Raw genomic sequence first — 24710 nt, forward strand, 5'->3', positions numbered from 1 at the left:
AAGATGGATCACTTGATTTGTTCATATTATTACTAGGGAGAAAATTTCCTCAGCTGAGAGTATGACATGTTACGAAAAATGAAACCTATAAGGGGAACTGAAAAGAGAAAAGATAGTTAATTCTTAAGATGGCTAGAGTTTTAATCTTTTCTTGTATTTGTTTAACAGTAGGAAAGTATACAGAAGCAACAAGAGTTAAAATAGCCTTTCGTGTGCAATATTAAGTATTATAATAGTACAAATAGTGCAATTGTATTATAATAGTACAATCTTACAAAAAGTTCTTTTAAAGTTAACTTCTACCTATAAACAAAACCAGATTAATCTCCATCTAAAGTCATTCTGCCCGTCTTCATATCTTGGTGTGTTACATTAAATTGAAGGGGAGAAAGGAAAGCAAGGGGTTTATATGTTTGTACATAAAATTATTATATGGATAAGCATCTTAATTGTACTTGAAATAAACAACATTCAGTATCAAAAAATCATTACAGAGAAAATATTAGAGGAAAGCTTAAGTAATAAGATGTCCCTCATCGGCTGGCTGAAGGAAAAACAAAGAGTTGGAGGGGTATAGAACTATGGCAAGGAGCTTCATGGAAACATACTTACCAGGACGGGGTCAATGGGCGATCAATAAGACCTATGACCTAGGTTGGTGACCTCCATTGCACTTTGGAGGGGTGCCTGCCTAAGGTCGACCCAAGTGGTCGAGTCTACGTCATAATTTATGGTAGTGGGGGCCTGTGTTCGCGCGGCCCCTACCCAATTCTTCACCTAAAATTTTCTGGTCAATGGGTTTTAAATTGTCTAATGGCCCGGAATTCCCACAATTGAGTTTTATTTTTCTACTCGAAAGAAAGCCATCTTAATGTAACTATAAAGGATGCAATTCAAACAACCCGCAACTGTTCTGTTTTCTGCAATTCAATCACTAGAAAGACAAAAACCATCATTGGAATTTCAAGATATTTAGTCGAACGCATTCTATGCAACTTTTCATGATATGAGCTTCTATTTCTTCCTAGCAATAAACGGAAACAAATCGAAGCTTAAATAGGCAAATGAATCAAACGATGGAGACATAATAGCAAAGCTGTTTCCATTTGAAATGTAGACTTTCAACCATATCATGCAACAATAGAAAACCCAGTGTTATCACCAAGAACCTAAAATGAATAAAGCAACTATGCGAATGAATCAAACGATAGAGCAGAACGATCCGGAAAGTCGCTTATATTTAAAATGTATATTTTAAACCACAGAGTAAGTGAAGGAAACAGTGAAGAGACTAAAGTGGAATAAGAGAGGTGACTCCCACATCGTAAAATAAAGAGTAAGCCCAACCTTCTTGTTAGGTATAAAAAATTAGCATAAGTGGAAGTGCAAAACTCACACAGCCACGCAGTGAGCACAAAGCGAACTATTCTATCGCCTTTTACTAAAGAATACTTTGTGTACTGCATAGGGGTTCTCAATTTGAGTGCCCCCAACAATTCAAGTATAATATTTAAGAGTTGTTTCCTACTTACGCTAGTAAAATATGAGGTTTTGTGTAAAGGGAAATTTAGAATTTAAGTTCCATTGGTGGTTTTTAGTGTTGAATTTATATTTGTTAGGACCGAAATAATCAGGTGTCATGCGGAATATAGCAAAACAAACCTTGAGCGACGATAAATCATACAACAAAGGAGAAATATACCAACATTTAACGTGGTTCGGTTAACTGACCTACGTCCACCGCGGAGATGAGAAATCCACTATATAAAAAAAGAGTACAAAATATCGAGAGAACAACCTCACGAAGAGGCAAACACAAGTGATACACTAACACTTGTCCCATAAAGTTCTCCCCCTAAACACGACTCTTTACCCCATATGGCTACATTGTGGATGCTACTGAATGAGAAGGAAAGATCCTCAATTTATAGAAGTCCAAACTTTTTCCTACAAGAAAAAAGACTAGCCAAGTATAGGAGAATTATAATTTCCTTCTACAAAAAGGAAAACCCAATTAAGGTAATTATATTGCCCTTTCCTTCAACAAATAGGAAAACCAAATATGGTAAGAAAATTATGGCAAACACCTAACAATTCTCCCCCTTGGACGGAATTTTCTGACAAAATAAACTTGATCCACCTTCTTCACATAGCCTTCAACAGGTTGCATCTCCAAATCTCCACCACAAAGTTTGTCTCAACGTGTGTAGCACACCGGTCAAATTTCTCAGATAAAAATCACGATTATCGTCAAATATGTTGCGGCTAAAACTGAACCCGCCAAGATGAACCTGTCTTGAACCTCGCTCTGATACCACTTGTTAGGACCGAAATAATCAGGTGTCATGCGGAATCTAGCAAAGCAAACCTTGAGCGACGATAAATCATACAACAAAGGAGAAATATACCAAAAGTGACACAAACATTTAACGTGGTTCGGTCAACTGACCTACGTCCACCGCGGAGATGAGCAATCCACTATATGAAAAAGAGTACAAAATATTGAGAGACACTAGAGAAGGAAAGAAAGCTGAAAATAACGAGAACAATGTTGCTGCTATTGTTCGAGATGACCTTTTTGCTTATGATGAAAACGTCATCAATTTGGTATCCCATGAGACGAGCTGGATAGTAGATTCTGGAGCTACCTCACATGTCACACCAAGAAAAGATTTTTTCTCATCTTATACTTATGTTGATTCTGGAGTGTTAAAGATGGGCAATGCAGTGAAGTTAAGGTGTTTGGTGTTGGCACAGTTTGTTTGAAAACTAATAATGGTTCAATGTTAGTTCTTCAAGATGTCAAGCATGCTCCAGACTTCCCTTTCAATTTGATCTCCGCAGGAATATTAGACGATGAAGGTTACCATAATGCCCTCTTTAATGGCCAATGGAAGCTCACCAAGTGCTCGTTAGTAGTAGCTCGAGGAGTAAAGTCTGGTCAATTATATGTGACACAAGGCTCTATTCTTAATGACTCCATAAATCTGGTGGAAAGTGATACTTTATCATAATTGTGGCACCGAAGACTGAGTCATATGAGCGAGAGGGGGATTACGTGTTTGGCTAAGAAAAGTTTGCTTTCTGGAGTGAAACAAGCAAAGATGAAAAGGTGTATTCATTATTTAGCTGGCAAACAGAAAAGGGTTTCCTTTCATAGCCATCCTACCTCAAGAAAGCCCGATTTATTGGAGCTAGTACACTCTGATTTGTGTGGTCCCTTTAAAGTAAAGTCAAAATGTGGTGCACTTTACTTTGTGACCTTCATTGATGATCATTCTCGTAAGCTCTGGGTGTATCCTTTGAAATCTAAAGATCAAACACTTAGCGTGTTTAAGGAATTTCAGGCCTTAGCTGAGAGACAGACGGGGAAGAAATTAAAATGTATTCGTACTAACAATGGTGATGAATATTGTGGTCCATTTGATAACTATTGCAAGGAAAAAGGAATTCGTTATCAGAAAACTCTGCCCAAGACACCTCAATTGAATGGTTTGGCAGAGAGGATGGATATAACTCTAGTTGAGAGAGTTAGATGCTTACTTTCAGAGGCTAAACTTCCAAATACATTTTGGGCGGAAGCACTTAACACTGTTGCCTATGTTATCAATTTGTCTCCTGCAGTTGCTTTGGATGGTGATGTCCCAGATAGAGTTTGGTTTGCCAAAAATATTTCTTATAATCATCTGAGAGTTTTTGGGTGTAAAGCTTGTGTGCATGTTCCTAAAGATGAGAGATCGAAACTGGATGTCAAAACTAAGCAGTGCATCTTTATTGGTTATGGTCAAGATGAGTTTGGGTATCATTTTTATGATCCAGTTGACAATAAAATTATTAGAAGTCGTGATGCAATATTCTTTGAAGACCAAACTATTGAAGATATTGACAAAGCCGAGAAGATCGATTCTCAGAGTAATGAGAGCTTAGTTGATATTGATCCAGTTTCAATTGCTAAGGCACCTATTGCACATGAAGGAACCCAAGACAATGATGGAGATAGTGATCAAGATCAAAATGATCATCATGGTGTAGATGTTATGGATGCTCCAGTTGATGAAGTTGTGGTTGATCAACAACCAATTCCTGCACAGGTAACTACTTCGAATGCTCCTGAAACCTCTCTTAGAAGATCTACAAGGGAGAAGCAAAAATCCATGCGCTATCCTCCTGAAGAGTATGTACTTTTGACTGACATGGGAGAACCTGAGAATTATGATGAAGCCATGCAAGATACTAACAAAGATCAGTGGATCGAAGCGATGGAAGATGAGATGAAGTCACTCCATGAGAATGACACATATGAGTTAGTGAAATTGCCGAAAGGTAAGAGAGCTTTATCTAACAATATTATGGGTTCATATTTATTATTTGTTAGTATAATATTTAATGATTTTGTATAGGATTTTATTTTCCACTATTATTTCAGTTAAAAGTGGTACAATCATTGGTTTATTTCGTATTGTCTTTGTGAGGATTTCATGTTTTTTGACCAAATCAGTGAAACAATTTAATTATTTTTTTTTCATGTAGGATGAGACTCCACTAAGAACAAACTTGTTTCTCCAAGAGTTGTATCTTAATACATATACTTTTCCATATACAAAAAATCTATTTATGAAAAAACTCTCAAGATCTTGTTCCCTCTCATATGCAAATATTTGTTGTAATTACAATCTCAAAGGTTTATCTTCTTTTTTTCAGTTAAAACTTCAACTTGTTAACAACTTACAAAGAACCAGATTAATCTCAATCAACTTCCAACCCTCCCTTTTCTCATATTCCAGTTACATGTTCTGTTGTGCTGTAAAACTGAAGAAAAGAAAGGAAAGAATGGGGAAAACGTAGCAAAAACTGAAAGACCTGGCCTTTTTTCTTCTTTCTTTATATATTAAGTAGGAAATTTCAATTTTTTACCAGTCAAAGACAAATCATGCCACACCCCTTTTCTACACCCCCCCCCCCCACAGAATATGTGTTTTATGGATTGTGGGTTTAAGAGTTTTTCCGATTAAAGTGACAAAACTTAAGTAGGGATTATTTTATTGTTTAGAGTCTCCACTTGGAATTGATTTTTTGGGTGTTCCAAGTCACCTTTTGTTTGAATCCCTGGTCAATGGAAGGTTTGACTCTATTATTATTGGTCTGCGAAAACAAAGTTCGGGTAAAGAATTCTGTTGACCGGGGAGAAGGTGTAAGGCATTCCCCGAGTCCCGTGGTTCTAGCACGGTCGCTTTATTGACTTAAACTTGGCTTGAATTAATTTTGGACAAATTGATATTTATATGCTTTTTATATTTTTACCTTGCCGCTTTTATATCCAGATTATTAGGAAAATTAAAGAAAATTTTGAATAATAAGATGTCATAACCACACTACGTAAGCGAATGCGTGATCGAGACGAAATTTATTAATTTTATCATAATGGCGCTACGCAAGCGAATCTGCAGTTATGACAAGGTGTGACGACCCGGCCGATCATCTCAAGAATTTACGCTCTGATCCCCTATTAACTACTTTCCCCGAGTTTATTTCAGCTATTTTGATTTGACGGGATATTCGGTTTTGAATTTCGCAGAGTTTTGGGACACTTAGTCCCTAAATAAGAGCTTAAGTGTTGGAAAGTTGATAGTAGTCGGAACAGTGTGAAGACGGCCTCGGAATGGAAATTTGATGGTTCCATTAGCTATGTTGGGTGATTTCGGGCTTATGGGCGTGTTCGGATTGTGTTTTGGAGGTCCGTAGCTAATTTAGGCTTGAAATGCCGAAAGGTCAAATTTTAAAGTTTCCAGTTCGATAGTGAGATGATCCGAGGGTCAGAATGGAATTGCGGAAGTTGGAGTAGCTCCGTAGTGTTGAATGTGACGTGTGTGCAAAATTTCAGGTCATTCGGACGAGGTTTGATAAACTTTTTGATCGAAAGCGTATTTTTAGAGCTTTTGGGATTCTTAGGCTTGAATCCGATGAAAAATAGATGTTTTGATGTTGTTTTGAGTGTTTCGAAGGTTGAAACAAGTTTGAATGAAGTTATGGGATATGTTAGTAGGTTTGGTTGAGGTCCCGGGGGCCTCGAGATGATTTCGAATGGTTGACGGAAAGATTTTTGGAATTTGGAGTTTGCAGCTTCAGCTGTTTTTATGTCATAACCGCACCTGCGAGTGCACAAGCGGTGGATCAATCACAGAAGCGGAAATGGGGAAGTTTAGTAGGGACCGCAGAAGCGGTAAGATTCCGCAGGAGCGGTACCACATCTGAGGATGGGGAGTGGCAGATGTAGAAGATGGGTTTTAAGTGAGAAGTCGCAGATGCACCAGTGTTTCGCAGAAGCGGGACCGCAAAAGAAGGACCGCAGAAGCTTGACTGCAGATGCGGTAACAACTAGGTAGAAATATGAAATTTCGAGGGTTTAGTTTCAAAAGTTGGAAATTCGATTTGGAGCTCGGGAGAGGGCGATTTTAGGAGGAAATTGAAGAGGAGATCAATGTATAATAATTCTTTAACCCTTTCTAGTTATATTCCATCAATCTATAGTTAGTTTCATCGTTTAATTTCGGATTGGAGATGAAGATTGGGGAGAAGTAGGAAGAAAGTTCTTAGACATAGAATTCGACTTTTGATTAGGAATTTGACATTAGATTTGGATAATTTTGGTATTCATGAACTCGTGAGAGTATGAGGATTCTGAAAATATAAATTTTACCCGATTCCGAGACGTGGGCCCGAGGGGCGTTTTGGTCATTTTTCCTAATTTTGCTATTAGCTTAGAATTTAATTGTAGAATTAGTTACTTGAAGTGTTATTTACATTATGCAATTGAATTGAATAGATTTGTGCCATTTGGAGTCGAGTACTCGTGGCAACAATGTGGTCTCAAGTTGATTATTGAGCCGCTTCGAGGTAAGTGGCCTGTCTAACCTTGTGTGGGGGACCTTCCCCTTAGGATTTGGTATATTTGATGTTTGAAATGCCTTGTACGTGAGGTGACGAGTGCATACTTGATCTAATTGTTGAAAATTCGGTTTTCTTTAAGTAATTTCAATTGTGTTCCTTTTCCTGTTTCATTTTACTTGAAATTTAAACCTGCTGTTAACTTAGAAAAACATGTCTAATTGACTTAACTGTTTATTTGCTTAAACTGTCTTAATTGAATTATGTGAAGCATGTTAGATTAGAAGTACCTGGTTACTTGATATGAAATTGAGTTTAATTGAGTATTCTTGTATTGCTACTGTGTGTTTTACTTTGGGACTCTGGGACGGCATCCTGGGAGATCCCCTGTACATATTTATGATTTGAACTGAGGTGCGGGATACCGAGAGATCCCTGGCATGTATATTGAGGATACCAAAAAATCTTCGGGATACCAAGAGATCCCTATCATATATTGAGGATACCGAGAGATCCTCGGGATACCAAGAGATCCCTGGCATATATTGAGGGTACAAAGAGATCCTCAGGATATTGAGAGATCCCCGGTTATTTCCTTGTGATTGTTTTTGCTTATATTTCAGTTATTGAATTCCTTGTTTTCCTGTATTAAATTCTTAGTGTTAGTTTTCGACTGTACTGCTTATCTTGTACTATCACATCTTATATTTTTATTTTGTCTCAGTAGGGCCCCGACCTTCCTTGTCACTACCCGACCAAGGTTAGGCTTGGCACTTACTGAGTACCGCTGTGGTGTACTCATGCCCTTTCTGCGCATGTTTTTCATGTGCAGATAGATACCTTGACTCAAACTTACCATCCTTGAGGTGAGGTGACCCTTGTAAGACTTCGAGGTATATCTGTCGCGTCCGCATACCGAGGAGTCTCTCTCTATTCTCTCTTGTAGTTACAACCCTTCTGTATTTACTTGTTTTAGACTATTCTAGAGTTAGAGCACTATGTAATATCCTTAGCTTCTGATTCATAGGTTTCCGAGTTTTGGGAGAGATATATATTGGATTTGAGAGTTATATTTTGTATGCCTAGCGGCACTTTTAAAACGTTGTTTTATTACATTATTTCTGTTTTAAATTGTATTCTTCCGCAAATTGGTTCATCTTCCGCGATTTAGGCTTACCTAGTCGTAGAGACTAGGTGCCGTCACGATGGTTCACGGAGGGTGAACCGGGGTCGTGACAAGTTGGTATTAGAGCTCTAGGTTGATAGGAGTCATGGATCACAAGCCGGTTTATTAGAGTCTCGCTGATCGGTACAGAGACGTTTGCACTTATCTACGAGAGGCTATGTAATCGTTAGGAAAATTCCATTTTATTTGATTTCCTTGTCGTGTGAGATTTTGATATCACAATTCTAAACTTCTATCTTCTATTCTCTCACATATGGTAAGGACACGCGATACCCAAGATGATCAGGCACCCACGCCCCTACTGCAACCGTCAGAGGTAGGGGACGGGGTAGAGGCCGAGAACGCGCACGTGGTGCAGCTAGAACACCTGCGCAAGGTGCCGCCGAGGTACCACCAGCAGTTCCAACCGGAGTCCAGACACCTGATACGCCTACTACTACCACTACTCCATCTCTTCAGGAGACTCTGGCACAGTTCATGAGCATGTACACCACTTTGGCTCAAGCAGGGTTGCTTCCCCTTGCTGCAGCTATGTCTCAGGCCGGGGGAGGAGCACAGACTCCTGCCGCCCACACCCCTGAGAAGCGAGTGCATGTTGAGCAGGTCCTTGAGATTATTCCTGTACAGCCTGCAGTCCGAGATCAGCCCGAGGATAGGGCAGTAGCTTCCGAGGATGAGCAGTTGAGGCTTTTGAGGTTCAAGAAGTACAAGCCTCCTTTATTCAGTGGTCTAGCATCGGATGATGCTCTGTGATTTCTAGATGAGTGTTACTGCATTCTCCGTACCATGGATATATCAGGATCGAGCAGGGTTTCCTTCACTACTTTCCAGCTTCGAGGGGCCGCCTATGAGTGGTGGCGCACCTATGAGTTAGATAGACCGGATGAGCTTGCTTCACTGACTTAGACTCAGTTTTCAGATCTGTTCCTGAGAGAGTATGTTCCTCAGAGCCTTAGGGACGCATGGCACACAAAGTTTGAGCATTTGCGCCAGGGTGCCATGGCTGTCTCAGAGTATGCTGTCTGTTACACTAGTTTGGCTAGACATGCCCCAGCCTTGGTTTCTACTCTTCAGGAGTGGGTTCGCTGATATATTAAGGGCCTTATTCCCAGCATCAGGTCTAGCATGACTCGTGAGTTGGAGATGGATATTTCTTATCAGCAAGTGGTGAGCATTGCTAGGAGGATTGAGGGTATGCATGCTATAGAGAGAGAGGAGTGGGAGGCCAAGAGGTTTCGAGAGTCGGCCATTTCTCTGGTGCCTGTGCCCCAGCAGCGGGTCGTCATGGTAGGGGTTATATGAGTCGCCCTGTCCATTCAACTCTTCCAGCAGCCAGCAGTATTCCAGCTCCTCCTAGACCTCAGTAGCCTTATTATGTACCTCCGGTATCTAGTGTGCCTCCTGCACGGGGTGCTTTTAGAGGTCAGTCCAGTAGACCTGGCCCAAGCCAGTCACAGCCACCACGTCCTCCCAGAGCTTGCTTTGAGTGTGGTGACACACGCCATGTGGTGAGGGATTACCCTAGACTTGGGAGGAGTGCACCTCCATAGTCTTATCAACCACAGCGTGCCCCGCAGAGTTCTCAGGCTATGGTTATAGCTCCAGTTGCTACCCCACCTGCTCAGCCAGCCAGAGGTAGAGGTCGAGGAGGTAGAGATCGCCCTAGAGGGGGAGGCCAGGCCAGATACTATGCCCTTCCTGCTCGTACCGAGGCTGTTGCCTCTGATTTTGTCATCACAGGTATTATATTGGTCTGTCACAGAGATGCATCGGTTCTATTCGATGCAGGCTCCACTTACTCTTATGTGTCTTCTTATTTTGCTCCGCATTTGGGTGTATCTCAGGATTCCTTGAGTTCCCATATTTATGTTTCTACTCCTGTGGGAGATTCTCTTGTTGTGGACCGCATTTATCGGTCGTGTTTGGTTTCTTTTAGTGGTTTCGAGACCAGAGCCAATTTATTGTTGCTAAGCATGGTAGATTTTGATAATATCTTGGGCATGGACTGGTTGTCGCCCCATTATGCTATTCTTGACTGTCACGTCAAAACCGTGACATTGGCTATGCCAGGTGTACCGCATATTGAGTGGAGGGGTACTTTAGATCACACTCTTAGTAGAGTTATTTCTTTTCTTAAATCTCCGCATATGGTTAATAAGGGATGTGACACGTATTTAGCCCATGTGAGAGATGTTAGTATTGATACCCCTTCGGTTGAATCAGTTCCAGTAGTACGGGATTTTCCCAATGTGTTTCCAGCTGATCTTCCAAGTATGTCGCCTGATAGAGATATTGATTTTGGAATTTATCTATTGTCGGGCACTCAGCCTATTTCTATTCCTCCATATCGTATGACTTCTCCCGAGTTGAAAGAGTTGAAGGATCAATTAGAGGAATTGCTTGATAAGGGTTTTATTCGGCCCAGTGTATCACCTTAGGGGTGCTCTTGTCTTGTTTGTCATGAAAAAGGATGGTTCTATGCGTATGTGTATTGATTATTGCCAGTTGAACAAAGTTATAGTTAAGAACCGTTATCCTTTGCCTCATATTAATGATCTGTTTGACCAGCTTTAGGGTGCATGAGTGTTTTGTAAGATTGACTTGCGCTCAGGTTACTATCAGTTGAAGATTCGGGAGCCAGATATCCCGAAGACTACTTTTAGGACTCGGTATGGTCATGACGAGTTCCTTATTATGTCATTTGGGTTGACCAATGCCCCAACAGCCTTTATGCATTTGATGCACAGTGTGTTCTGGATGTATCTTGACTCATTCGTCATTATGTTTATTGATGATATTTTTGTGTATTCCTGGAGTCGGGAAGATCATGAACAACACCTAAGGACTGTGCTTTAGATTCTGATAGAGAAGAAGTTATATACTAAGTTCTTGAAATGTGAGTTTTGTTTGGATTCAGTGGCATTCCTAGGTCACGTGGTGTCGAGTGAGGGTATTCAGGTGGATCTAAAGAAAATAGAGACCATGCAGAGTTGGCCCACTATCCTCAGCTATAGAGATCCGCATTTTTCTTGGCTTGGCGGGTTACTACCGCCGTTTTGTTAAGGGTTTTTTATTGATTGCAGCCTCTATGACCAGACTGACCTAGAAGGGTGCTCCGTTCTAGTGGATGGAGGAGTGTGAGGCGAGATTTCAGAAGCTCAAGACAGCTTTGACTACAACCCCAATTTTGATACTACCTACAGATTCGGGGTCTTATACGGTCTACTGTGATGCCTCGAGGATTGGCCTTGGGGCGGTGTTGATGCAGGGCGGTAGGGTGATTGTCTACGTATCCAGATAGTTAAAGGTACATGAGAAGAATTACCCTGTCCATAACCTTGAGTTACCTGCCATTGTTCACGCCCTTAAGATCTGGCGCCATTACTTATACGGGGTTCCTTGTGAGATTTGTAGTGACCATCGGAGCTTGCAGCACCTATTCAAGCAAAAGGATCTAAATTTGCGCCAGAGGAGGTGGTTAAAGTTGCTGAAGGACTATGATATCACTACTTTGTATCACCCGAGCAAGGCCAATGTGGTGACCGATGCTTTGAGTTGCCGGGTAGAGGGTTTGGGGAGTTTGGCTTATTTACCAGCATCAGAGAGACCTATGATGATGGATGTTCAGGCCTTAGCCAGCCAGTTTGTGAGATTGGATCTTTCAGAGCCCAGTTGGGTTCTAGCTTGCGTGGTTTCTCGGTCTTCCTTATTTGATCGTATCAGGGAGCATCAGTATGATGACCCTCATTTGCTTGCTCTCAAGGACAAGGTTCATCACAGTGATGCCAGAGATGTGACTATTGGCGATGACGGTGTATTAAGGATGCATGGTCGGATTTGTGTACCCAATATTGATGGGCTTCGTGAGTTGATTCTAGATGAGGCCCATAGCTTGCAGTATTCCATTCATCTGGGTGCCGCGAAGATGTATCAGGATTTGAGGCAGCACTACTGGTAGAGGCGGATGAAGAAGGACATAGTTGGATTTGTAGCTCGGTGCCTCAACTGTCAGCAGGTGAAGTATGAGCACCAAAGTCCGGGTGGATTGCTTCAGCAGATAGAAATTCTGGAGTGGAAGTGAGAGCGGATCACCATGGACTTTGTAGTTGTGCTCCCACGGACTTTGAGAAAGTTCGACGCTATTTGGGTGATTGTGGATCGGCTGACCAAGTCTGCTCACTTTATTCCTGTGTGTACTACTTATTCTTCGGAGTGGTTGGCGGAGATTTACATCCGGGAGATTGTACGTCTGCATGGTATTCTAGTGTCCATCATTTCAGATAGGGTACTCAGTTCACATCACAGTTCTGGAGAACCGTTTAGTATGATTTGGGTACTCGGGTAGAGTTAAGTACAGTATTTCACCCTCAGATGGACGGACTGTCCGAGCACACTATTCAGATTCTTGAGGATATGCTCCGTGCGTGTGTGATCGAGTTTAGAGGGTCTTGGGATCAGTTCTTACCATTGGTGGAGTTTGCTTACAACAACAGCTATTAGTCGAGCATTCAGATGGCACCGTATGAGGCTTTATATGGTAGACATTGTAGATCCCTGGTGGGTTAGTTTGAGCCGGGTAGGCCAGATTATTGGGCACAGACGTGGTTCAGGATAGACTCTGTACAGCCCAGTCCAGACAGAAGAGTTACGCGGACCGGAAGGTTCATGATGTTTCCTATATGGTTGGAGAGCGGGTTTTGCTTCGGGTTTCGCCTATGAAGGGCATTATGAGATTTGGGAAGAAGGGAAAGTTGAGCCCGAGGTTTATTGGGCCTTTTGAGATATTGAGGCACGTTGGGGAGGTTGTTTATGAGCTTGCCTTACCTCCCAGCTTGGCAGGAGTTCATCCGGTATTTCTTGTCTCGATGCTCTGGAGGTATCACGACGATTCGTCGCATGTGTTGGATTTTAGTTCGGTCCAGTTGGATAAGGATCTATCTTATGTTGAATAGATAGTGGCAATATTGGACACGCAGGTTAGAAAGCTGAGGTAAAAGAACATTGCATCGGTAAAGGTTCAGTAGCGGGGTCAGCCAGTTGAGGAGGCGACCTGGGAGACCGAGCAGGATATGCGTAGCTGTTACCCTCATCTTTTCACTACTTCAAGTATGTCTTTATGCTCGTTCGAGGACGAACGAATGTTTAAGTGTAGGAGGATGTGACGACCCGGCCGGTCGTCTTAAGAATTTACACTCTGATCCCCTATTAACTACTTTCCCCGAGTTTATTTCTGCTATTTTGATTTGCCGGGATGGTCGGTTTTGAATTTTAAAGATTTTTGGGACACTTAGTCCCTAAATAAGAGCTTAAGTGTTGGAAAGTTGACCGTAGTCAGAACAGTGTGAAGACGGTCTCAGAATGGAAATCGGATGGTTCCGTTAGCTCCGTTGGGTGATTTCGGGCTTAGGGGCATGTTCAGATTGTGTTTTGGAGGTCCATAGCTAATTTAGGCTTGAAATGCCGAAAGGTCGAATTTTGAAGTTTTTCGGTTCGATAGTGAGATTTTGATCCGAGGATCGGAATGGAATTCTGGCAGTTGAAGTAGCTCCATAGTGTTGAATGTGACGTGTGTGCAAAAATTCATGTCATTCGGACGAGGTTTGATAGGTTTTTTTTATCGAAAGCATATTTTTAGAGTTTTTGGGATTCTTAGGCTTGAATTCGATGAAAAATAGATGTTTTGATGTTGTTTTGAGCGTTCCAAAGGTTGGAACAAGTTTGAATGAAGTTATGGGAATGTTGGTAGGTTTGGTTGAGGTCCCGGAGGCCTCGAGATGATTTCGGATGGTTGACGGAAAGATTTTTGGAATTTGGAGTTTGCAGCTTCAGCTGTTTTTCTGTCATAACCGCACCTGCGAGTGTGGGACCGCAGGTTCGGAGCCGCAGAAGCGGCGGATCAATCACAGAAACGGAAATGGGGAAGTTTAGCAGGGACCGCAAAAGCGGTAGGATTTCCGCAGGAGCGGTACCGCATCCGCGGATGGGGAGTCGCAGATACGGAAGATGGGTTTTAAGTGAGAAGTCGCAGATGCGACCAGTGTTGTGCAAAAGCGGGACCGCAGATGCGGTAACAGCTGGGTAGAAATATGAAATTTCGAGGGTTTAGTTTCAAAAGTTGGAAATTCGATTTAGAGCTCGGGAGAGGGCGATTTTGGGAGGAAATTGAAGAGGAGATCCATGGGTAACAATTCTTTAACCCTTTATAGTTAGTTTCATCATTTAATTTCGAATTGGAGATGAAGATTGGGGAAAAGTTGGAAGAAAGTTCTTAGACCTAGAATTCGAATTTTGATTTGGAATTTGACCTTAGATTTGGATAATTTTGGTATGCATGAATTCGTGAGAGTATGAGGATTCTAAAAATATAAATTTTACCCGATTCCGAGACGTGGGCCTGAGGGCGTTTTGGTCATTTTTCCTAATTTCACGTATTAGCTTAGAATTTAATTGTAGAATCAATTACTTGAAGTGTTATTTACATTATGCAATTGAATTAAATAGATTTGGGTCATTTGGAGTCGATTACTCGTGGTAAGAACGTGGTCTCGGGTTGATTATTGAGCTGCTTCGAGGTAAGTGGTTTGTCTAACTTTGTGTGGGGGACGGATTTGGTATTTTTAATGTTTGAAATGCCTTGTACGTGAGGTGACGAGTGCGTACTTGAGCTAATTGTTGAAAATTCGGTTTTCTTTAAGTAATTTCAATTGTGTTCCTTTTCCTGTTTCAGTTTACTTGAAATTTAAACCTGCTGTTAACTTAGAAAAAGCATGTCTAATTGACTTAACTGTTTATTTGCTTAAACTGTCTTAATTGAATTATGTGAAGCATGTTAGATTAGAAGTACCTATTTACTTGATACGAAATTGAGCTTAATTGAGTATTCTTGTGTTGCTGCTGTGTGTTTTACTTTGGGACTACGGGACGGCATCCCGGGAGATCCCATGTACATATTTATGATTTGAACTGAGGTGCGGGATACCGAGAGATCCCTGACACGTATATTGAGGATACCAAGAGATCCTCGGGATACCAAGAGATCCCTAACATATATTTAGGATATCGAGATATCTTCGGGATACCAAGAGATCCATGGCATATATTGAGGGTACTAAGAGATCCTCGGGATACTGAGAGATCCCCGATTATTTCCTTGTGATTGTTTTTGCCTCTGTTTCAGTTATTGAATTCCTTGTTTTCCTTTATTAAATTCTTAGTGTTAGTTTTTGACTGTACTGCTTATCTTATACTGTCATATCTTATATTTTTATTTTATTTCAGTAGGGCCCTGACCTTCCTCGTCACTACTCGACCGAGGTTAGGCTTGGCACTTACTAAGTACCGATGTGGTGTACTTATATCTTTTCTGTGCATGTTTTCATGTGCAGACCCAGGTACCTTGACTCAGACTTACCATCCTTGAGGCGAGGCGACCCTTCAGAGACTTCGAGGTATATCTGCCACGTCCGCAGACCGAGGAGTCTCTCTTTATTCTCTCTTGTAGTTACAACCCTTCTGTATTTACTTGTTTTAGACTATTCTGGAGTTAGAGCACTATGTAATATCCTTAGCTTCTGATTCATGGGTTTCCTAGTTGGGAGTGGAGTAAATTTCATGTTGCGGTCTGAGTTCAGACTCAGGAAGTTTAAGTGACTGCGTAATGTTTATGACGGTGGAAGGTATACAAAAATGTTAGTTTGAGGCAAAACGGGTGGGGTTATCTCCTGCGGATTGTTTTGAAGTTTGCATAATCCCTTATGTCATTTATTGGAAGATCTCTATTACCATGGAAATATATGTTGTACAATTCGAATTTGGGTTGCTCAAGAGAGTAGGCTTGACTACTACGAGAGTGAATGCGAGATTTGCAGAAGATATAAAGTACTAGATGGTCTGTGTTGCACGAGATTTTGAAGGATTGAGTTTAATCTCACTATAGTATTATGGCAGCAATAAAGTATATGCGTTATGAGTTATTGTGTATGTTTTGTTCTATGGCTTTGAGCCAAGTGGGGGAGTCCATTATTAATTAGTCGATTGCATAGTTATGTGCGATGTTGGTTCTAGTTTGAGGCATGCGGGTGAATTAGTCATCAGCTCCAGCGCCAGTTACTTCACCACCACCTGCCCAGTCAGCTAGGAGTCGCCCTAGAGGGGGAGGTCGATCAGGTTGTGGTCAGGCCCGTTTCTATGCACTACCGGGTAGACCCGATGTTATTCCTTCAGATGTTGTTATTACAGGTATTGTTTCAATCTGCCACAGAGATGCCTCTGTATTATTTGATCCTGGTTCCACATTTTCATATGTGCCATCACACTTTGCTCGTTATTTGGGTACGCCCCTTGAGTTTCTTGCTTTACCTGTTCATGTATCTACCCTGGTGGGCGATATTGTTGTTGTAGACCGTGTGTACCGGTTGTGTGTGGTGACTATTGGGGGTTTGAAGACCCGTGTGGATATTTTATTATTGTGTATGGTGGATTTCGATGTCATTTTGGGCATGGATTGGCTATCTCCACGCCGTGCTATTCTGGACTGTCATGCTAAGATAGTCACATTGGCTATACCAAGTGTGCCACAGATCAAGTGGCAATGTGTGACTGATTATGTTCCTAGTAGAGTGATCTTATTCTTTAAAGCTCAGCGTATGGTTGGGAAGGGTTGTCTTTTGTATCTAGCCTTTATGAGGGATGTCAGTGCTGAGACTCCTAGTATTGATTCTATTCCAGTTGTAAGGGATTTTCCCGATGTGTTTCATGCAGACCTGCCGGGCATGCCACCGGACAAGGATATTGATTTTGGTATTGACCTGGTGCAGGGAACTCATCCCATTTCTATTCCGCCGTATCGAATGGCACCAGCTGAGTTGAAGGAATTAAAGGATCAGTTTCAGGAACTCCCTGATAAAGAGTTCATTCAGCCTAGTGTGTCACCTTGGGGTGCGCCGGTTCTATTTGTGAAGAAGAAGGATTGCACTATGAGGATGTGCATTGATTATAGGCAATTGAACAAGGTAACAATTAAGAACAAGTATCCTTTGCCTCGCATTGATGAATTATTCGACCAGCTTTAGGGAGCGAGAGTGTTCTCCAAAATTGATCTTCATTCAGGTTATCACCAATTGAAGATCTGGGACTCGGATATTCTTAAGACAACTTTTAGGACCATATATAGTCATTATGAGTTCTTGGTGATGTCTTTTGGGTTGATCAATGCCCCAGCAGCGTTCATGCATTTGATGAACAGCATGTTCCGGCCTTATCTTGACTCATTTTTCATAGTCTTCATTGATGATATTCTAGTATATTCGCATAGTCCGGAGGATCAAGCGGAGCATTTGAGAGTTGTGTTGCAGAGATTGAGGGAGGAGAAGCTTTATGCAAATTTCTCCAAGTGTGAGTTTTGGCTCAGTTCAGTGGCTTTCTTGGGGCATGTGGTGTCCAGCGAGGGTATTCAAGTTGATCCGAAGAAGATAGAGGCGGTTTAGAGTTGTCCCAGACCGTCCTCAGCTACAGAGATTCGCAACTTTCTTGGTTTGGTAGGTTATTATCGCCGGTTTATTTAGGGATTCTCATCTATCGCATCGCCCTTGACCAAGTTGACTCAGAAGGGTGCTTCATTTGTATGGTCAAACGAGTGTGAGGAGAGCTTTCAGAAGTTCAAGATAGCTTTGACCACAACTCCAGTGTTAGTTTTGCCATCAGTTTCAGGTTCATATACCGTGTATTATGATGCATCAAGAGTTGGCATTGGTTATGTATTGATGCATGAGAGTAGAGTTATTTCTTATGCTTCCCGTTAGTTGAAGCCCCATGAGAAGAACTACCTCATTCATGATTTGGAGTTGGCTTCCATAGTTCACGCATTAAAAATGTAGAGGCATTACTTGTATGGTGTGTCTTGTGAGGTGTTTACTGATCATCGTAGCCTCCAACACTTGTTCAAGTAGAAGAATCTCAATTTGAGGCAGCGGAGGTGGTTGGAGTTGCTTAAAGATTATGATATCACTATATTGTACCATCAGAGAAAGACCAATGTGATGGCAAATGCTTTGAGCTGAAATGCGGTGAGTATGGGGAGTCTGACATATATTCCAGTTGGGGAGAGACCTCTTGCAGTTGATGTTCAGGCCTTGGCCAATCAGTTTGTGAGATTAGATGTTTCGGAGCCCAGTCGGGTATTGGCTTGTATGGTTTCTCGGTCTTCCTTATATGATCGCATCAAAGAGCGCCAGTATGATGATCCGCATTTACTTGTCCTTAAGGACCGAGTTCTACATGATGATGCCAGAGATGTGACCATTGGTGATGATGGGGTGTTGAGGATGTAGGGCCAAATTTGTATGCCCAATGTGGATGGGCTTCGGGAGTTGATTCTAGAGGAAGCCCATAGCTCGCGGTATTCCATTCATCCGGGTGCCGCGAAGATGTATCAGGATTTGAGGCAGCACTATTGGTGGCGGAGAATGAAGAAAGACATTATGGTATTTGTAGCTCGGTGTCTCAATTGTCAGCAGGTGAAATATGAGCATCAGAGACCGGGTGGCTTGCTTCAGCAGATCGATATTCCCAAGTGGAAGTTGGGAGAGGATTACTATGGACTTTGTAGTTGGACTTCCTCGGACTTTAAGGAAGTTCGATGCTATTTGGGTAATTGTGGATTAGCTAACTAAGTTTGCGCACTTCATTCTTGTGTGTACTACTTATTCTTCAGAGCGATAGGCAGAGATCTATATCCGGGAGATTGTTCGATTGCATGGTGTCCTAGTTTCCATCATTTTAGATAGGGGCACTTAGTTTACTTCGCAGTTTTGGAGGTCTTTGCAGTGAGAGTTGGGTACTCAAGTTGAGTTCAGCACAACTTTCACCCTCAGACGGACGGACAGTCCGAGCGCACTATTCAAATATTGGAAGATATGTTGCGTGCTTGTATCATTGATTTCGGAGGGTCATGGGATCAGTTTCTACCTCTTGCAGAGTTTGCTTATAACAACATCTACAAGTCGAGTATTCAGATGGCTCCATATAAGGCTTTGTATGGGAGGCGGTGTAGATCTCTAGTTGGTTGGTTCGAGCCCGGTGAGGCTAGGCTATTGGGGACAGACTTGGTATAGGATGCCTTAGAAAAGGTGAAAGTGATTCAGGAGAGGATTCGAACCGCGTAATCGAGGCAAAAGAGTTATGTTGACAGGAATGTTCGAGGTGTGTCCTACATGGTTAGCGAGAAGGTTTTGTTGAAGGTTTCGCCCATGAAGGGTGTTATGAGATTTGGGAAGAAAGGGAAATTGAGTCTGTGGTTCATTGTGACTTTTGAGGTGCTTCAGAGGATTGGGGAGGTGGCTTATGAGCTTGCTTTGCCACCCAGCTTGTCATGTATGCATCTGGTATTTCATGTTTCTATGCTCCAGAGGTATATTAGGGATCCGTCTCATGTTTTGGATTTCAGTACGGTTTAGTTGGGTGATGATTTGACTTATGATGTAAAGTCAATAGCTATTTTGGGTCGTCACGTTCGAAAGTTGAGGTCAAAAGATATAGCTTCAGTGAAAGTGCAGGGGAGAGGTTGGCTCGTGGAGGAGGCTACCTGGGAGACCGAGTTGGAGATGAAGAGTAGATATCCTCACCTGTTTGAGGCTTTAGGTATGTTTGTTGAATCGTTCTAGGACGAACGTTTGTTTAAGTTGGGGAGGATATGACGACCCGACCAGTCGTCTCATGAGTTATCACTCCGTTTTCCCCATTTATGCTTCTTTATGCTTTGTTTATCCGTGTTATGTGGTATCATGTTGGTCAGATCAAATCCGGAATGATTTTGGTAAGGTTTGAGATACTTAGTCTCTTTTGAGGAAGCTTAAGTTGGAAAAGTCAACCGGATATTGACTTATGTGTTAGAGGGCTCGGACATGAGTTCCGATGGTTCGATTAGCTTTAGGAGATGATTTGTGACTTAGGAGCTGATCAGAATGAGTTTTGGAGGTTCACAGTAGATTTAGGCTTGAATTGATGAAGTTGATATTTTTGCGATTTCCGGTTGGTAGGCGAGAATTTGATATAGGGGTCGGAATGGAATTCTGAGAGTTGCAGTAGTTCCGTCGTGTCATTTTGAATGTTTGTACAAACTTTTAGGTCATTCGGATGTGATTTGGGTTGGGTTTTGATCAAAAGCGGAATTCGAAAGATTTTAGAAAGTTAGGCTTGAATCTGATGTATTTTGGTTGATTTGATGTTGTCTGAGGTGTTTTGAAGATTGGAACAAGTTTGGATAAGGTATTAGGATATGTTTGTGCTTTCGGTTGAGGTCCCGAGAGACTTGGGGTGATTTCGGATGGTTAACGGGAAGTTTGAGGAATGTTTGCAGCTGCTGAACTTTTGCTGCTTCTGGTATTTTCGCACCTGCGGATTGGGGACCGCAGGTGCGATGCCACACATGCGGGAGATCGATCGTAGAAGCGAAAAATGGCCTGATGAGCAGCGACCGCAGAAGCTATTAGGGTGACCGCATCTGCGAAGTCGCAGATGCGGAGAGTGATCGCAGATGTGATTTATGGCCGGATAAGTGATTTCCGCAGAAGCGGATGATGAGCCGCAAATGTAGTACCGCAAAAGCGGGTATGGGACCGCAGATGCAAAAATGTCTGGGCAGAAGGTATAAATTGTTGCCTTCGCGAATTTGAGCTATTTCACCATTTTTGACTTTGGCTTTGGAGCTTTTTGGACGAATTGAAAGAGGGATTTCAAGGGAACTTCATTGAGGTAAGAAATTTGGACCTAAAACTCGTTCCTATGTTATTATTTCACATATTAGAACTAGAAATTATGGAATTTAAGGGTGAAAATTGGGGAAACTAGGACTTGGAAACTTAGACCTTTGATTGAGGATTTGAAGGGCCATTTGAGGTCGGATTTCAGAACTTCTGATATGTATAAATTCGTGAGGAGATAAGGAATCTATTGATGTAAAAATTATCAAATTCCGAGACGTGGGCCCGGGGTTCGGGTTTTGGTAATTTCGGGATTTGTGTCGTATTTTGATTATTTTCGCTTGGGCTTCGTTCCTTTAGCATATTTTGACGTCCTCATTCTGATTTTGGATAGATTCGACGGAGTGGAGGCCGATTCGAGGGGCAAATGCATCGTGAGCTAGAGATTTGGCCGGTTCAAGGTGAGTAATGATTGTAAATGATGTTCTAAGGGTTTGAAACCCCAGATTTCACATCGTAGTGCTATATTGAGGTGAGGCACACGCTTGATGAAGAGCGTGGGGTCGTGCACTATTGAGGATTGTGACTTGGTCTATTCCAACTGATGATTTTACCGTGTATTTGACTGAAATCTATTTGCTACGATCATTATTTGGGCTGAATGTCATATTTGGCTTCGTGCCAACTATTTGAACCCTTAAGGAAATTTTTATTGATATTTCACTGTTTTGACTTTATACTTGAACTCAGTCATGTTATTTTCCACTATTTTTCATACTCATCCATGTTTACTCAGTTTTAATAATTTAATGATATTTTAAATAATGTTTGTGCTGAGAAACACATATTTTATTATTGCTCGAGTGGCTTGTGAGGTTTTTGACTGAGTAAGGCCGGGGGCCTATGTTGTGAGGAAACATTTGATACTAATTATGAGGCCGAGGGCCTGAGATATGTACGCCATGAGGTGGCTTGATTGATATGAGGCCGAGGGCCTAGTGATGATGCCACGAGGTGGCTTGATATTGTGCTTGGGTCGTAAGGGGCCCCTCCAGGAGTTTGTACACCCCTAGTGAGCACGAGTACCCATTGTGATGTGAGATTAAACACGAGGGGCTGGTACTATTCTGAGATGTTGTCCGAGGGGCGGATTTGTTGATACTGTGACCGAGGGGCAAACCTTTATGTATTTATTTTTTTCATAATCGACTGTTAATTACCTGCTTAATTATTGAAAAAGGCTTTTCATGAAACTACATTTGAGCTAAAGAACTTTACCTCTTTTTCACGGATTTTTTAAATGGTTTTACTGCTTTATTATAGAATGCTTTGTGCTTTACATAATTTTTTGCTTTCAGTCTTTATTTACATTTGTTACTCGTTGAGTTGGAGTACTCACTTTACTCCCTGCACCCCATGTGCAGATTTAGAAGTTGCGGATCCTGCCAGTGCGAGTTGAGAGCTCCCAACAGATATTGAAGTCCACGAGGCAGTTGTTGACGTCCGCAGTCCCTTGTTTCTCCCTTTTTACCATTTCTATCTCTCATCAGACATTTCTAATAGATTGTAGACTTTTTAGACTTATATTAGGTTTAATAGATGCTCATGACTAGTAACACCCCGGTATCGGGCTGTGTTGGGTTGTTCTTCCGCATATTTATAATATCATCTGCTACTTTGGTTTATTTATTCATGCTTAAACTGTTTCTTATTGTTTAACTGTTTAAAATGGAATTGGGTTTATCTGGTTGGACTTGTCTTCACAAGAGGCGCCATCACGACTGGGTCCGGATTTAGGGTCGTGACAAGTTGGTAGTAGAGCCTAGGTTACATAGGTCTCACGAGTCATGAGCAAGTTTAGTAGAGTCTCACAGATCGGTACGGATACATCTGTATTTATCCTCAAGAGGCTGCAGAACCTTTAGGAAAAATTTTACATTATTGAATTCTTATCGTGCGTCCTTGATTCAGCTTGAAAAGTAACTCTTTGAATTCCTTCCATGCGTTCGTATGCGCGCATGAGCGCTCGGTATTGGATGTTCATCGATGGATTGTGATTCCCTGATCGAGGGGCGAGATGTGATCTTTGTGCGTTGATTTTGGACCAGTCTGGAGGACTTGAGGCCAGATTTTTGCCTATAGCTTGAGCCCTGAGCTATTGATTTCGTGAGCGTGTGTTTCTAGATCCATATGTTTTGTTATGTCCCTATTAAGGGAGGTGATGACTGGATAGTTACGTGATGAGTGTGATGTGATTGCGAGATGTATATGTGATTTGGAAGCGATGAGAAGGGTCTGTTGGAGGATAGGAGGACTATTAGGTGCTCGATTTTCATCTTGATTTGAGGTATAGCCCCGAGTTACGGGTGTGTGAAGAATCTTCCCATGTTTCCTAGTTGGGAGTGGAGTAAATTTCATGTTGCGGTCTGAGTTCAAACTTAGGAAGTTTAAGTGACTGCATAATGTTTATGACGGTGGAAGGTATACAGAAATGTTAGTTTGAGGCAAAGCGGGTGGGGTTATCTCCTGCGGATTGTTTTGAAGTTTGCATAATCCCTTATGTCATTTATTGGAAGATCTCTGTTACCATGGAAATATATGTTGTACAATTCGAATTTGGGTTGCTCAAGAGAGTAGGCTTGACTACTACGAGAGTGAATGCGAGATTTGCAGAAGAAATAAAGTACTAGATGGTCTGTGTTGCACAAGCTTTTGAAGGATTGAGTTTAATCTCACTATAGTATTATGGCAGCAATAAAGTATATGCGTTATGAGTTATTGTGTATGTTTTGTTCTATGGCTTCGAGCCAAGTGGGGGAGTCCACTATTAATTAGTCGATTGCATAGTTATGTGCGATGTTGGTTCTAGTTTGAGGCGTACGAGTGAATTAGTCATCAGCTCCAGCGCCAGTTACTTCACCACCACCTACCCAGTCAGCTAGGAGTCGCCCCAGAGGGGGAGGTCGATCAGGTGGTGGTCAGGCCCGTTTCTATGCACTACCGGGCAGACCCAATGTTATTGCTTCAGATGTTGTTATTACAGGTATTGTTTCAGTTTGCCACAGAGATGCCTCTGTATTATTTGATCCCGGTTCCACCTTTTCATATGTGCCATCACACTTTGCTCGTTATTTGGGTACGCCCCTTGAGTTTCTTGCTTTACCTATTCATGTATCTACCTTGGTGGGCGACATTGTTGTTGTAGACCGTGTGTACCGGTTGTGTGTGGTGACTATTGGGGGTCTGAAGACCCGTGTGGATCTTTTATTATTGTGTATGGTGGATTTCGATGTCATTTTGGGCATGGATTTGGTATCTCCGTGTCGTGCTATTCTGGACTGTCATGCTAAGATAGTCACATTGGCTATACCAAGTGTGCCACAGATCGAGTGGCGAGGTGTGACTGATTATGTTCCCAGTAGAGTGATCTTATTCTTGAAAGCCCAGTGTATGGTTGGGAAGGGTTGTCTTTTGTATCTAGCCTTTATGAGGGATGTTAGTGCTGAGACTCCCAGTATTGATTCTATTCCAGTTGTGAGGGATTTTCCTGATGTGTTTCATGCAGACCTGCCGAGCATGCCACCGGACAAGGATATTGATTTTGGTATTGACCTGGTGCAGGGAACTCAACCCATTTCTATTTCGCCGTATCGAATGGCACCAGCTGAGTTGAAGGAATTAAAGGATCAGTTTCAGGAACTCCCTGATAAAGAGTTCATTCAGCCTAGTGTGTCACCTTGGGGTGCACCGGTTCTATTTGTTAAGAAGAAGGATTGCACTATGAGGATGTGCATTGATTATAGGCAATTGAACAAGGTAACAATTAAGAACAAGTATCCTTTGCCTCGCATTGATGATTTATTCGACCAACTTTAGGGAGCGAGAGTGTTCTCCAAGATTGATCTCCATTCAGGTTATCACCAATTGAAGATCAGGGACTG

At 42.0% G+C, this 24710-nt stretch overlaps 1 non-coding gene across 1 annotated transcript; it reads left to right on the plus strand.

Annotated features, from left to right (window-relative positions):
• The first annotated feature begins 604 nt into the window (after positions 1-604).
• On the plus strand, positions 605-765 carry LOC138876623 (U1 spliceosomal RNA). The gene has a single exon (XR_011401967.1). It is a non-coding gene; the product is annotated as a U1 spliceosomal RNA (small nuclear RNA).
• The last annotated feature ends 23945 nt before the right edge of the window (positions 766-24710 follow it).

The sequence above is a fragment of the Nicotiana sylvestris genome, chromosome 8 (genome assembly GCF_000393655.2).
Source record: "Nicotiana sylvestris chromosome 8, ASM39365v2, whole genome shotgun sequence".
Lineage (NCBI taxonomy): Eukaryota > Viridiplantae > Streptophyta > Magnoliopsida > Solanales > Solanaceae > Nicotiana > Nicotiana sylvestris.